The sequence below is a fragment of the Crocuta crocuta genome, unplaced genomic scaffold, assembly GCF_008692635.1.
Source record: "Crocuta crocuta isolate KB4526 unplaced genomic scaffold, BGI_CrCroc_1.0 scaffold223, whole genome shotgun sequence".
NCBI lineage: Eukaryota > Metazoa > Chordata > Mammalia > Carnivora > Hyaenidae > Crocuta > Crocuta crocuta.
The window spans coordinates 7,146,498-7,162,710 of NW_027529426.1; positions in this window are offsets into that span (position 1 = coordinate 7,146,498).

Genomic DNA, 16,213 nt, shown 5'->3' on the forward strand with positions numbered 1-16,213 from the left:
GAGTCTGCCAATCAAATCTCCCTTAAGAGAACTAAAGATCCATACCATACTTTGTAACTAATTTTTATCCTTACCTTTTCTTTGGGCAATTGATAAGGGTAAGGGAAAACAAAACAAAACAAACACACAAACAAACAAAAAGCCCAAATCTGTGATTGTCCATTGCATTTAAAAGTTCCCTGAAGAGGAACAGCTAGATGGCTCAGTTGGTTGAGTCAGATTCTCGATAATTGGCCCAGGTCATGATCCCTAGGGTCCTGGGATGGAGCCTCATGTGGGGCTCCCTGATGAGCCTGAAGTCTGTTCAAGATTCTCTTTCATTCTCTCTCTCTCTTTACCCGCCCCCCCCCTTCTCTACCTGCTCTCCTCCACACCCTCATTTGTGCTCTTTCTTACTCTCAAAAAACAAAAACAGAAAAAACAAAACAAAACAGCAGCAACAACAAAAACAAAACCAGATAATAACAATATAGGGGCAAGAGCATACAGTGTCTTCAAAAATTTTATGAAAATTCTGTAATTGTTTTCTGTTTCCTTTTAAAATTTTACTGAGAGGAAACTGCCTTTTAAGGCCTTAAATGAAGTCAGCAAACCACCTTGGAATGGACATCACTGATGATGTCCATGATGGTGAATAAAATGAAGTCAGAAATTTGTGATTTGTGGTCACTATGGTCAATCTTTTCTGCCCCTGGAGAAATAATACAAAGGGTCAGGACATCTCGTTTTGAGACTGTCACCTGGTTGTGGCCTCAGGGATTGGTTATGAATTATGGGTGAAAAGAATTCTAGGTTTGGCCCATGATCAAGTGGACACTGTGGTTTACCTTTGCAAAGAGTTGACGACAGGAAATAAATGTTGCTCAGGGAACAAATCGTCAGTTGCATTACTGAAATAGATGAAGTTGCTGTAACAAATAGAGCCAAAAGTCTGGAAAGGCTCAAGGCTCTAGAAGCTTATTGCCTACACAAATGACAATCCAAGAAGGGTGCTCTTTATTGGTGGGCAACTCCACTTGGTGATGCAAACACCAGAATTCTCTCTATCTTATGGCTCTGCCATTCCGTAGGGCTTCGTCTAGGACATGCCACTGCAAGGATGGAGGAATGGGAATGTCTCCCTTAGAAGAACTAGGGAAGCAATTAGAACTAAGGATGCAGAATTTCTTAAAACATATTTCCTGAAATAGAATTCTTGGCTGGATAGCCTCCAATAGATAGCTGGCTCTGCCATAGGATAAAAAGCTTAGACTGTCCATTTTTCAATAGGCTGTAACTTCTATCTTATTACACTGAAAAGAGTCCAAGTTGATCCTAATTCTCTGAAAGGTGACACCCAATAGATGTAGACTAAAAATTTGTGAAATTAATAAGGAAAAGGAAAGAATGAACACTTTAACTGAAAAATGAAGAAACCAAAGAGACAAAGAAGAAATAAAGGTGGAAATAAACAAAAAATATTCAATTTCATCAAAAGTACAAAATGCAATTGCATTTCCTTTCCCAAATGGATATAACGTTCAACTTAGTATTATCTAATGTCAATTAGACTGTATTATCCATTGTTATTCATTGTTGGCAGGTTTTTATTTTAAAGAAAGTAGACTTTTTTTTTTTGTCTTACTGAGAAATAACTAAAAATACGTATTTATAGTCACAAGATCATTTGTATCCTTTGACTCGGTAAATTCACTTCTAGCCTGCTACCCTAAGGAAATCAAGAGAGATGTGGATCATGATTTATGAATAAGGACATTCATTGCAACATTATTTATAATAATGAAATTTTGGAGGAATATTCCATTATAGTAGAAACAAATGAATCATGTTACAGCCATATGGTAGACTGTCACTCACTTACTTAATAATATATATCAAGGAAGTTATATATGGAAAAATTCTCAAAGTGTAATAATTAACTGGAAAAGGCAAACTATAAAACTATATATATATAAAGATATATATATGTGTATGTATATATATATTCACACACACATATACAGACTATCAATTAGGTCTATAGAAAAGCAAAAGAAAAAATTAAAACTCTAAGTTAAAACAACACACATTGGGAAAACGCCTAATAAGATATGCTAAAATATTAATAGCAGTGTTTACCTTTTTAGTTTTTGATATAATGAGTGAATAATGTTTTCTTCTATGCATTTCTATATTACCCAGAACCTCTAGAGCTAACATATATCACCTTATTATTTTAAGAATATAAACAGACTATTTCTGTTTGGGATGCCTGGGTGGCTAACTTGGTTAAGCACCCGACTTTGGCTCAGGTCACAATCTCACGGTTCATGGGTTCGAGCCCCGCGTCAGGCTCTGTGCAGACAGCTAGCTCAGAGCCTGGAGCCTGTTTCAGATTCTGTGTCTCCCTCTCTCTCTGACCCTCCCCTGCTAACTCTGTCTCTCTCTCTCTCAGAAATAAATAAAACATTTAAAAAAAGAATTCTCTTCAAGAATAAAATAAACATTTTATGGAGTCATAGTGAGTGACTAGTGCTAGTCACCAAAAATGGTTTCTTTCAAGTTTGATAATCATTTCTGTATATAAGAGAGAGAGCTGTTAGGAAACCAGGAGACAAGACCATGGCTCTATCAATTCACTTTATTTTTATGTATTTCAAGTCTCTCTGTCTCTCTGTCTGTCTGTCTCTCTCTCTCAGTGTGTGTGTGTGTATTTCTTATACATAATTATATTTTGCCTCATCAAAGAAATACTTGAGTGAAAATTAAATATTTACAGTGAATATTTTCATTAGCAGTTTGGGTACTATAATAGCAGTTGTAAAAAAATCTGAGGTCTCTATCTCTTTCTCTTTCTCTCTCTCTCTCTCTCTCTCTCAATTTTCCTTCCTATTAAGTGAAAACTGCAGTACCTATATGATAGGAGCATCTCCTCCTCACTTTTGGAGATGCTGACTTTTTTAAAAAGCCATTTCACAAGAATTTCACAAGATGCTTTTAGATAATTCTATTCTATTTGTTTTGAAAAAGTGCCTCTAAAGTAATCTATTATAAAGTATGCAGTTTTCCAAAAGTCATAGCTAGTTGCCTAGCAACACCATTGGTTATGTCATATAATGAAAGTAATGTGATAAAATGCCATTTTTCAGGTATTAATTTTTAAACACTTTTCTAACTAAAAGAATATATTTTATGGGTGCAAACTTTTGAGAGATGGGTCTTGTAAAAACAAAATAAGAGAGGGTAAGTGCCACAGTAATTGAGCGTCATTTTCTTAATGACACAATATTAAAATTCAAGCTCACCTGTAAGGATTTGAGAACTCCTTACCGGGCCCTCGGGCTCTACCTTGTCCTCCCTGAAGCACTCACTGTATTAAGATCCTGCAGTAAAAGGATAAAATTGCATGTCTGTGAAGGGAGCTTAATGGCATTATGACATTTACTGAACACACAGAGTGCCTTAAATGCAACAGCAAATATCTAACTTTGTAAAAGTTCTTATGTTTTTTAAATGTCAAAACTGTTAGAGCAGGAAAATTTTAAAAGCTAAATTTAAATCCTAGCATGAAAATCAGAACAATCACCACTTCACCCAACTTGGGTTTTTTGGGTTTTTTTTTTCTTTTAACTCCTTGCTACTTTTCATTCCATTTCAAAGAGTTGAAAAATCCCATGCTCCTTGATTTTTTTTTTTTTTTTTTTTTTTTTTTGGTTACACATTTTCATGATATTCACTACTAGAGATCACCCAGATCTCCTATTTCCTCTCTGGAATTCCTCTTTTGGAATTCTTTCCAAAATTCCACCTGCCTTTTCAACTTCCCACAAAACTCAACTTATTTCTTCCCTTGTCTTTTGATGCCCAAGTGTATGTGGCAGGGTGGTGGGGGCGGTAGGAGTGTTGCTTGGACATGTGGACAAGGGAAACCCTCTCACATGAAAATGCCTTGAACTAGTACATGAAGATACAGCCTTCCTGTCAACCTTGGGGTTTAGAAGGTTTAGAATTGAAACCTAGGCTACTGTTCAGCATTTTTTCATTTTTAGCTGATCTCTCTCCCTTTGCCACAGAAATTCAGTCTGATGTTTTAAGCCTACACGCTATAATCTGCAGCTGTGTACAGCCTGTCTATGCCAACGTATCTCAACTGGCCCACGCACCATTCTTCCATAATATCTCACCTTTAAATCCTTCTCATATGACCCTCTTATTCTATCAATAGTTTATATCTCTTCTGAAGAGAGGTAGACTATTGATATCCAATTTCTCATTAATTTGGCATTTTTAAAAGAATTCATTGATTTACCATAGAGATTCTTAACTGAGTGTGTGTATGTGTGTGTGTGCATGTCCAGGGGCAGAGTAACAAGAAAAGCGATTGTATGGGAAGGCAACATTTAAGGAGATACTAGGGTATCCAGAAGTCAGGTATCACTGGTACATGTTCTTTACTCCTCTATGTAACAACATAATGCTTTTCCCCATGTATTTTATTGTGGTAAGATACACCTAACATTAAACATATAATTAATTTTTTTCCATTTTGTCCTATCTTAGTGTCTCCCCATGGCTAATTTAACAAGCAGGCTCAAAAAGTGCAGTATAATTGATACACAGGGAAAGAGGTCATCTTCCTGTCCTCAAGCTTGTCTGCTGGCACGCCCATGGTTTCAACTTCCTGCCTTTACTTTATGCCAAGCTTCAGGGAAGAATAACTTCTTAAGTTTCCATAACATTGATACCCTGCATGTGACAAAACTTAGAGACAGGGCTTTGTGGAGAAGAGGGGCACTGGGTGGGGGGTAAGATGATAATGCTCCAAGATTACAGTACAAGAGGCAAAAAGTGTTAATGGGATCACAGTAAAGTATTTTGTATTATACTATTTCAAGGTCAATTTGGTCTTACAAATGAGTTTTCAACATCCCTGTCTTTTCCAGACCTACATTTGGCCACCATATTTTTCAAATGTAAACACTCAGACATTAACCATTTTTAAGTACATGGTTCAGCGATCTAAAATACATTCATAATATTGTGCAGCTGTCACCACCACCCATCTCTAGGATTCTTTATCTTATAAAACTGAAACTCTGTCCCCACTAAAGAACTCCCCATTCTCCCTGCCCTGCTCAGCTCCAGGCAACCACCATTCTACTTGCTTGTATCTGTACAAGCACTTGTACACTTGTATCTATCATTTTGACTAGTCTAAGTTTTAAAACATTATTTCTACTCCTTGTTTTTGTTCTTCATATTTTCTTTTACCCTTTGCCACTTTCCACAATGCACACTCTGACCACTTTAGGATAGTACTTACTGTCTCAAGGAAGAAAAGCATGGATTTTTTTTAAAAAAAGGGTGGGAGTGGAAAGAGTAGGAAACAAGAATTCTAGGCAAAGACAATGTATTTTGGGAAACACATGATAAAAATGATGACTTTAGAGCAGACCTTCCTATCCTTGAGATTTGTAAAGGTTTCTAGTCTGGGAGTTGGGAAAGAGTTGGAGGTAAAACAAGAACTTTGCAAATCTTATAGAATTTTTGGATGGAAGAATAGAGTACAATCCCCAAGAGTATATAATTTTGTGATACACTTAGGGAGACAGGATTTTAGACACTTGCAAAGAATTCCCAGAAAAGTACAGAAGGAGCAAAATGAATCAGAAGCACACAGGAATGGCAAGAATGTTGTAGAACACAGCACATCTGGGTAGACAGCTGAATAAGATATTCTGTATACAGCAAATAAGTTCCATTTGTTTAAGAATATCAGGAAAGTGGGCATTCAAAAGGACTATATAGAACACTTTAAATGTTTTACCAAAGCAGAAAAATGTTACCTGTTCACCAGATCGATTAAAAAGCTGTAATACCTAAAAAGATGCAATTGTGAGAAAAAGGACAGGTCGCCACAGAGGAAGATGTAACTTATTGACAGATTGCATTGAATAAATATAATAAATTTAATTGATCAGTTCAACCATCTCCATTCCATACTTTGCCATTATAGAAAGTCTCCAGATTTTAGAAGCAGCTTTAGGAAGAAGATAAAGAACACCTAAAATAATGAGGTTAATTTCAGCCAAATGGTAAAGTGGGCTTCATGTTAGGAGTTAAATTCAGAGATAAAAATGAAATTATACTTATTGTCCACCTGTGTTTTATACAGAGAATTATAAGTGTTGTAGTAAGTATACTCACATAGATCTGCCTTCTCAAACTTTACTTCTTGGTTTGTAGATCTGCCTTCTCAAACTTTACTTCCTGGTTTGTATTGCAGCTTCAGAGGTGCTTAGGGTCCAGTTCTGATCTTTCTGTTTTCAGTAGTTTACTGTAGAGGCGTTTCTTCACAATTGGAGTCTATCTATCATTCACCTACATCTTCCCTGGAGAGTTCTACTGCATCAAGCATTCACTCTGAGCCGTCACACTAACCCCAGTCTTGTAATTCATCTTGTGTTACTAATTGTCAAAAATAGTTCTTGCGTGCCAGTGAAGTTTTGTGAAAGTACTTATGCCATTTGGAGTTGCTAGAAACCAAAGAATTTGAAAATTCTGGGGGAGAGATTTTTAAATAAGAATCAGAAGAGCTTTGTAAGAATTTTCCCCCACCCAAGGGATCTGATGTAATATTTAAGTGTAGTTGGAGAGAGACAGAATTTTGTAAAAATTTAACAAAACGCCCTTTACTTAGTTCATGGTTCATGGTTATTAATACTATTTCTAATATATCCATAATGCATTTGGGAAGACTGTTAATTCATTCTATAAATATTTATTTTGAACCTCCTCCAAGTAAGACACTATTCTAAAGGTTTAAAATATAAGAATGAAGAGTATACAAAGTCCTTGCTGCCATAGGCCTATAGAAGTAGTGCAGAGAAAACAAAAAAGAAAGAAAGAACTGTTAAGAAGCAATAGTGTTATATACTATCTTATGTTATGTATAGCACTATGTTATAATGATATATATACATATATAGAGTCAAATGTATATATATATATGGAGAAAGACAAAGTAAAAGCAAATGGTAGAGTGTTCTCCTTATAGAGTGGTCAGGAAAAGTATCTGAGAGTTGACACTTTACTGATGTTTGTAGGAAATTGGGACCCAAGACACATACATATCATGAAAAAGACATTCTAGGAGGAAAAAATAGTAAGTGTAAAATCCCAGATATGGCAACATGTCCAAGCATGTTGAAGGAATGGCAATAACCTGAACCAAAGACCCTGGAGTTAAATTGTGGGGAAGGAGAGAGGTAGACAATAAACTTATGGTAGTAAACGGGACTAGATCATGTAGAATTTTTTAAAAATTTTGGTTTTTTCTATGAGTGAGATGTTAAGCCCTGGAGAGTTTCAATCAAGGAGGGAATATGATCTAATTTAAATTTTGACAATATTTTTGGCCTAAAAGAGGCAAGGACAAAATCAAGGAGACTAGTTAGGAAGCTGCGTGTAACAAAGCAGGGAAGAGTTGATATTGTCTTGGGACAGGGTGGTAACAGTGGAAGGGGTGAGAGGTGTAACTATTTTACTGTAACTATTTTAACTTTGTTTAAACATTTATTTATTTTTGAGACATAGAGACAAAGAGAGAGGAAGACACAGAATCTGAAGCAGGCTCCTGGCTCTGAGCTGTCAGCAGAGCTGACATGGGGCTTGAACCCACAAAGTGTGAGATCATGACCCGAGCCAAAGTTGGATGCTCAATGGACTGAGCTGCCCAGGCGCCCCTCTGTGACTATTTAAAGTAAAGCAAACAGAATTTACTGATAGAATGGAGATTAGATGTGGTAAAGAGAGAAGAATTTTGCTTAGACAAGTAGATACATGAAGCTGCCATTTACTGAGATGGGGAAGACTGAGGAGTGGATTGTAGCAAAGGCTGAATTGTTTTGTGTAAAGAAAACTGACCAGTTGACTATCAATTTAGATGACTTCCAAAGCTAGTGTTGAGTAAACTTAGAATAACTCAACATCAGAACAGATATGAATTCTAACATCTAATTCAGGTATTGAATTCTTGCACTGAAAATGTGTTCTAGAAAAAAATATATTATTTTCCAGAAATTTTTACTTTGTCTTATAAAATAAAAATATTAAAGCATCCTACTGGACTATTAGAAAATTAAATGAGAGTGTACAGATGATAAGGACTATAAAGTTTGTACTCTCTCTAGCTGAATTTCAGAACACTGCTGACTATCATGAATTTGGAATACTTAGAAGCATGAGGGTAAAATCAGAGTTCCTTCTGACTTGTCATGTATCCTCCCTGAAAGAACACAAAATGAATTTTCAAAAAAGATATCAGAATATTAACATAGCAAATGAGGAGTAAAGGTTGGGGTAGGATAAAATTATGCTGTTCTATAATGTTACAGTGAAGAATTCTGTCCCACTTTCTTAAAAAGGGTAATTCATTCTCTAATTCTGCATTTTCTCCTCAGGTCTACCATACCAACAATATTTTCAAATGAAGGTTAAAATATTGTGTTATAATAAAATGTCTTTTTCTATTTGTCATAAGACTGGTAAGCTTTCTCTAAACTAGGATGAATATTTTCCAAGACATGATATATATTATAGAAGATATGAATCTAAATTTGGGCCACATTAAGATATAAAACTAACAAAAATGTAATGTGTCTTCTCCACTGAGAAGAAGAAAGAAAATAAATGAACGATGTTGAAATTTCTCTTTCACTTTTCTTATTCTCCATTATCCCCAGGAGGAATTTGTATACTATGACAATAAAAAAATAAAGGCGAAACCAAAAACAAAGACATCTGGTGAAGTTTGGAAGATTGAGAGGCTATCAGGACTTCCACTTCAGAAGAGAGAATTTAGGGCACAAGATAACAAAATTTGCAGAGGAGAAATGAAGGGAGAAAAATATTTGAGAATTTATGAAGACTTGACTGGATTTTGAAGAGATTTTTGAGGAATTTTAAAAGATGTGACAGAGATTTTGAGAATATATGTTGGTGGCCTGCTGGTGGACTAGTATAACAAAGTACTATAGACCAGGGGGCTAATACAGAAATTTATTTATCACAGTTCTGGAAGCTGGATCTGTGAAATCAGGATGTCACATGGTCGAGTTCTGCTGAGAACCTTCTTTGGGTTGTAGACTGCATACTTCTCATTGTTTCCCCCAAATAGGCAGAGATGGGAGGCAAGCTCTCTTGTGACTTTTATAAGGATACTAATCCCATTCATGAGGGCTTCACCTTCACAACCTTATCTAATCCTAATTACCTCCCCCAAACCCCACTTCCTTATATTATTACATCAGGCAACAGGGTTTCAACATATGAATTTGAGGAGGACACATTCAGTCCATAGTGCCTGCATATTGAAGTAGTGATATGGGGTGCCTGGGTGGCTCAGTTGGTTAAGCATCAGACTCTTGATTTTGGCACAGGTCATGATATCACTGTTGTGAGATTGAAATCTATGTTGAGCTTCATGCTGGGCATGGAATATGCTTAAGATAATCTCTCTCTCTTTCTTCTCTTTGTCCCTCCACACTCATGTGCACACACCGTCTCCCAAATAAAATAAAATAAAATAAAAACAATTAAAATGTTTAATACTAGTAGAAAGTGGAAGACGTAGCAGTGGAAATTGAGAATGGTAGGCAGAGAGTGATATTTAGGAGAGAGAATTGTCCTGGAAGCCCATGATTCGGTCTGGTTTGATAGGGAAAAGGAACACCCTCCTTCCTCTGTCCAAAATGCCCTCCCCATTCAACCTTTTCCCACTGTTTTCCTTCATGCTCTTTTTTGTCTTCAGATATAAGCTCAGTCATTACCTCTTCATGAAATCATTCCCAGATGGCATCACAGAATGTGTTACAGAATCCCATTGATGTCCTTGTCCAGACTAGCTATTGTCCTTATTTCTTTAAAATCTATTTCTCCCATTAGACTGTAAGTGACCTGAGAATAGAGGCTGGTTTTATTCTGCTCAATACCTCACACACTGCTTGATAGACAGAGGACATTCAATAAAAATTTAGTCAGAAAATTACTCTAGGACATCTTGGTGTGTTCCTCGTAAGAAACACTTAGTGTACCCACTCCTTGGATAGTGTTGTCAATCACTGGGTTAGGGCACAAACAGCTGGAAGAAAGCACTTTGGTTCACTGGTTTTGGTGCTAAGTTTACGATGCATATGGGTCATGCCAGTGGAGATGTTGAGGTAGTCCTCAGGTATTGTGGAGGCTGAACATTACATGCCAAGAAAAAGGGTTTAAAATTCATTCCTTTGTAGCAAGATCTGGGGAAAAAACTAAAAAGCAATGATTAGCTAGAGAGGTAGGAGGAAAGTCAGAAGAAGACATTTTCACAGAAGCAATACTGACAAGGGAGCAGAAAATTTAGCCGACATTCTTTCATTCATGGAAGGAGCTAGAGAGTAGACTGTGTGGATGTTGCAGCCTCTTAATACCCAATCTGTATTTAGCTGCATAGCAGCATTAATGCTTAATCAGAAGTTCCAACACACGGAGAAATTACTTCTCCTGTTTTTATTCATATTTATGAGAATCTGTACCTTATAATTTTGCCAGATATGAAATAGCTGGAGGCCTTAGTGACCAATCATTTAAATGTATATTTGAGCTAAATGAAACCTTGAGAAATCCAGACTCTACAAAATGTTACCTTAGAATATTTTTGCATACATTATGGAAAGAAATGGTTTTAGGCTAATTTGTATAACTTACCAGTGTAATACAATGTAATTTATTAGGTTGAAAGCCAGTGATGTGTTTTTCTCTATCATCAGAAACCTATAAATGACGGAACGGTGAATTTAGATAATACATTTTTAAAACGATGTAGCTAACTTTTGTGTTTTATTTTTGTTAAAGTATTGAAAACTGTACCTCTCTCTTTTTTAAATTGAGATACAGTTATCATGTAACATTGTTTAATTGTAAGTTGCTTTCTCTTCATAAACTGACTAAAAATATTTCTTTGTGATTGTCCAAGCAAAATTTTATTTCTCAGGCAACATTTTAGACATTAATTAGAGACCATGCTAGCTCTGGCTAGGAAGGGTTATGCTTTAGAAACTAACATTTACACAGCACTTTTCATTAGAAAAGCCATTGAAGAACATAAATTAATCTTTACAACACTGCTGAGAAGTAGTTAATGACAGGAAGGGTGATCATTACTCCCATATTACAGATGAGTAAAACTACACTGCAAATTTAGTGACCAAATTAAAATTATTACTCATGTAGCAAATCATTTATGACTATCCCCATCTGAAATTTCATGCTTCAAATTTTTTAATGCATAATCATCTCTTGGATGAATAACTGCATTGCTCTCAGGTCTTTAAGAGAAAAAATACTAAAGTAATAAGACAAGGCACATGGAGTTTGGTCAGTACACAATGGAATATACTTATCCTCTACTGCATTCACAGTGGGAGAGAACACTTACACATCACTGACATACTTCATCTCTTCCCATACAGACATCATATTCAATTAAGTAGAGAGCTCTCTGGCAACAGACTTGACATGCTTACCTAGGGAATGTCACAACCTCACCCCAAATCAATATTCAAGTTATGATGGACTGACAGCTTCACAGATGAATGAGTGTCCCTTGATTTTTACTTACTTTTGCTGCAGAACAGAGAAAAGTGCTCAAAGCATGAACAAACAAACTTAATTAAGCTTAAGGGATATGGTTGAGTAATATAAATCCAGAGCAAACAAAGTCATGGAGCATTAAAAGAAGAGCTTAATGAAATTCTGATCAACAGGAAATAAAATGAAGAGCTGCTTCAAATGGTTCAATAAAGTTGGTTCTTGATGATTTAGGAAGGCAAATGTTCACTTATAAGCAGTTACTTTTGAGAAGTAATTTTCTAGACTCCCTAGACTGATGCATATCTTGAGAATTTCTGTACTTTCTAATATATTTGACAAATTGCTGACAGTTTCCCCTTTCCTCTTTGATCTACAAAATGATTCATAACAGGATCCATAAATGGAAAGAAAAAACATTTTAAAACTTTAGAGGAAAAGCAAAAGAACTAGGATTATCAGAAAACACAAGTGTCAGCCTCAGATGTTTTGACAGATGCCATTTTCTGAGCCTTCTTTTCTTACGTGGAAAGGTATTTCTTCTGATAGAGTTGGGTTCATCTAACTCACCTTCTTTGTGATCCATTGTTTTATTCTCTGACTATTCCTTTTTGACTTTAATCTTGGGAATGTCACATTAGCCACTTATTTGAGTTAAGATAGCTATGAACTAAATTAAGTGGCAAAGGTTAAGACATCCATAAACTAATTTAAATTACAAATGATATCATTAATTTATAACTTAGTGTCAGTTGACACATGAGTCAGCCCTTCTGAACAGGGCACATGGTAAGGAAATTTTACTGGGGGAAAGAAAAGATGAGGACAGTGAACTATGACACCTAGGTCGAGAGATGACCATCTTTTTTCTATTCAGGTATTGTGCAGTCTCTAATTTTAGATTACAGAGCTGACTTTGTGTGTGTGTTTGGGGGGGGGCAGGAATGGAAAGAAAGAGGAAGAGAGAATGGGAGATAGAGAGAATGAGAAACAGAGATTCATTTCTACAGGTGACACAATTTTAGCCATAAGAAAAAATTATGAATAATAAAAAATAAAATTGTGTTCACATTCACCTACAGATATATACTAATCCTACTTACTTTAAGAAAGGAAATAAAGGACAGATATTGTTTAAAATATGAAAACCTATAAAAACAGAAACGAGAAAAACCCAGGAAAACAGATGTCTAGCAGTTCCTCTAATATAATTCAAAGTCAGGAAGTTAAAAAAAAGAAGAAGAAGAAGAAAAAGAAGGCAATGAGATGTCTAATTAATGTTACAAAGGTTCATGCTGACTGATATGCATTCATCCACAACATTCTCTTATTTTTCATTCAGCTATAGATAGCTCTATGAAGTTTGGGTCAAATTTTCCAAGCTGGTACCAATCATATATAGAAATTTGAAGGGAAAAGCCTAACAGAGATTCTGATTTTAAGGATATTTTAATGATGATTCTATGTTACCAACAGAAGCTTAAGCCCTTCTTCCACATATTTTTTCTATTGTTCTTTCCTTTTTTAAATTTTATGTATTCATTGATTCAGTAAATATTGTGTGCATATAATAAATATACCAGGCATAACTCTGGGCATTGAGGTTACAAATATTTTGTTATACAGAGGCAGCACAATTCACAGGTTATAATTTAGTTAGACTTATATTTTGAGAGATTAGAATAAATATTTTTGCTATTTTACATTTTTATTTAGTACTAGCTTTGAATATCTGAATAGGTTACACAATGTTTTCATGCTTAAATTTTTCTTTCACAAAACAAGGAAGTAAGAGGAAATTCTTAAACACCTAGTCAGTGCTTGACACATAATAGGCATGTGATGTACATAGATTAGTGTCATTTAGTATCAAAGATAAACATTTCAGCCATTCTGAAATGTACCTACTTAAACCCAGTCTAACCCTGAAGATCTTGTATACCTAAGTTTTATTATTATTTTTGCCTATCCCCAGTTTATTTCTGTGCTCTTTCCTCCTTGCAAAGAGTTTCAAACATTAGGCATTCTGAAACTCAAAAGTTAATAGGAAATCCAAGTAGAAGTTGTGTTTCAAGGTGTCTTGACCTCTTAACAATCCAATTTATTTTCTATGAGCTGATGAATTAATTGCAGTTTCTCAAATTCTCTATTTTTTCTATCTTTAGAAAGAACCTGTGCGTCTAAAATTTCTGGCTTTCATGCAAATGCTAGCTGTTTATTTCAATTCTGATCTTTCCTTTTTTCTACTTAGAAAAGAGAGCAGCAACAAACACATCAACTTCTGCCATAAAAATATTGATTTGGATTCTTTATGATACATATTGTTATTTCTAGAACCATTACGTTTACTCACTAATTCCCAGAAGCAAATTTTCCTACCTTTTTGGAAACACAGCAAGCCATCCACAATGTCACCCAGAGCTGCAATTGTAATTATGGGTAAAAAATTCATGCCTTCAAACCAGTTAGATGTTTGAAGATAAACACAGACATAAACGTGGCACAGTATTAGCTCAATGCCCTGTCCCCCGAGTGCTGCCAAACATCTGTGTTGGAAAGAAAAAAGCAAATGCACAAGCAGGCCCCAGTTTCTCCATCTCTGCACGTGTGTTCTAGGATGACACACCAGGGTATATGCGAACAAATAATGAGAGAACGTTGTGATCAGTACAAGTCATTACCCAAATCTCACGGGGGTTCCTGGTGATAGTTTCATTGTCAGTTTGTGACTCACTAGCTCTGTGGTCTTGAAGAGAAAACAAACTTAAATCAGAGTAAAAAATAATAATATTAGTTTATTTCTAGGTACTCGATGGAAACCTCTCAAGGATATTTCTATTTCTAATTTCTTGAAATAGTGACGGTTGATACCAATCCCATTTATAGTGGAGCTCACTTCTTTGTTAATGTTACCAGATATTCTTCTCCCATTGGCACTGTTTGCATATCATAGGCTTGAGTCACACAAAGCTCTGGACTTAGGTGCTCCACATATTAAGTGCTGATCGTGTGATGAGGGGATACATGTATTCACCGAATCATGCTCCTGGGATTGGGTTGAATCAGTGTGAACATAATGCCCTTCATGGTGAGTTAAAGTAAACATTTATTGATTCACATTTATTATATGATAAACTCTGCTAAGTGCTGGGATATAATGAGAAGCAAAAATCAACAAGATTTCTTTCTGGTGCAGCTGGGGACCTTGTGGGAAAGAAAATTTTAATTATATAATAAAAAACTACATCTCTGAGTAAGTGCTAAGAAATGAGAGGTAGTAGTATGAACTAACTGCAGAGGAAAGGGGAGAGCAGTTTATGTGGGAGAACTGAAGAGATATTGCATGACTCCAGTGCACAGCCTGAAGGAGGAATATAGCTCTAAATGAGGCTGGGGGAATAGTTAGGAAGCCAACTATGGACAATATTTTGTTGTGAGAGAAATGGGAAACCATGAAGGAAACAGCACTGTGGCTGGAGGGTGTAAAGAACTGAATTGATTCAAAAGAGTCAGTGTAGATGAGGATGAACAAGTGTGTAGTTAAGTAAATTGGCCTTACTCAAAGAGAGGTCCGGCCTTTGTCCCTGGCTCCTGGCAGGTAACCTCTAATCCCTTAGAATTTCCTGGGCAATAGGACTGTCTTGTTATTCATAGTGAGCTCCATGATATCTGATAGCTTATGCTAATGATGTAAGGAGCCTATGATGGGCTCCTTAGGCCACAAAATATCAGCCTGACCTCCAGAGAGGAGTGAGGAGTGTCAACCACATGGACAATCAATCAACCATGCTTGATAAGGAGCTTCCTGGATTGTTAATACTCTGCAGATTGTCACACATTAATACTGAGAGGATAACACATTCTGTGGGGAATGAGTGTCAGTCCCTATGTGTCTCTTCCTTTGGCTGATGTTCTGTGTCCTTTCCTTGACATAAACATAACTATGAATACAATAACTTGCCTTGAGTTCTGTGAATTTTTCTAGTGAATTATCAAAACTAAGGATGATTCTGAGAAACTCTGATGGTTGGTTGTATGTGTTAATGTGGTTGGGTCAGGGCACACAGATATTTAGTCAAACATTATCCTACATGTTTCTGTGAAGAAGTTTCTTGGAGGAGATTAACATTGAAATCAGTGAATTTTGAGTAAAGATGATTAACCTCCATTTTCTGGGTGAGCTTCATCCAATCACTTGAAGGTCTTAATAGAACAAAGACTGACCTCCCCTTAGTTATAAGGAGTTCTTTCAGCAGATTTCCCTGGGACTCCAGCTGCAACTCCCCTCTTGGTACCTAGCCTACTAGCCTATCCTAAGATTTGGGACTTACCATGCCTCCACAGTTGCACGAATCAATTCATTAAAACAAATATCTTTCTCCCTCTCTCATTGTCCACATACACACACCACACACACACACACACACATCCTATAGGCCCTGTCTCTCTAGAAAACTCTCACTTATATATTTTCTAAACTTGCAGTTGACATTAGAAGCAAGGATGATCTGTGGGAACTCTACCCTCTGACTTTGTAGTTGGACTCTAACATCTTGCATGAGGGATCAGAAGTTTTAGGCAGACTTCGCAGTCTGGATCACTTAAC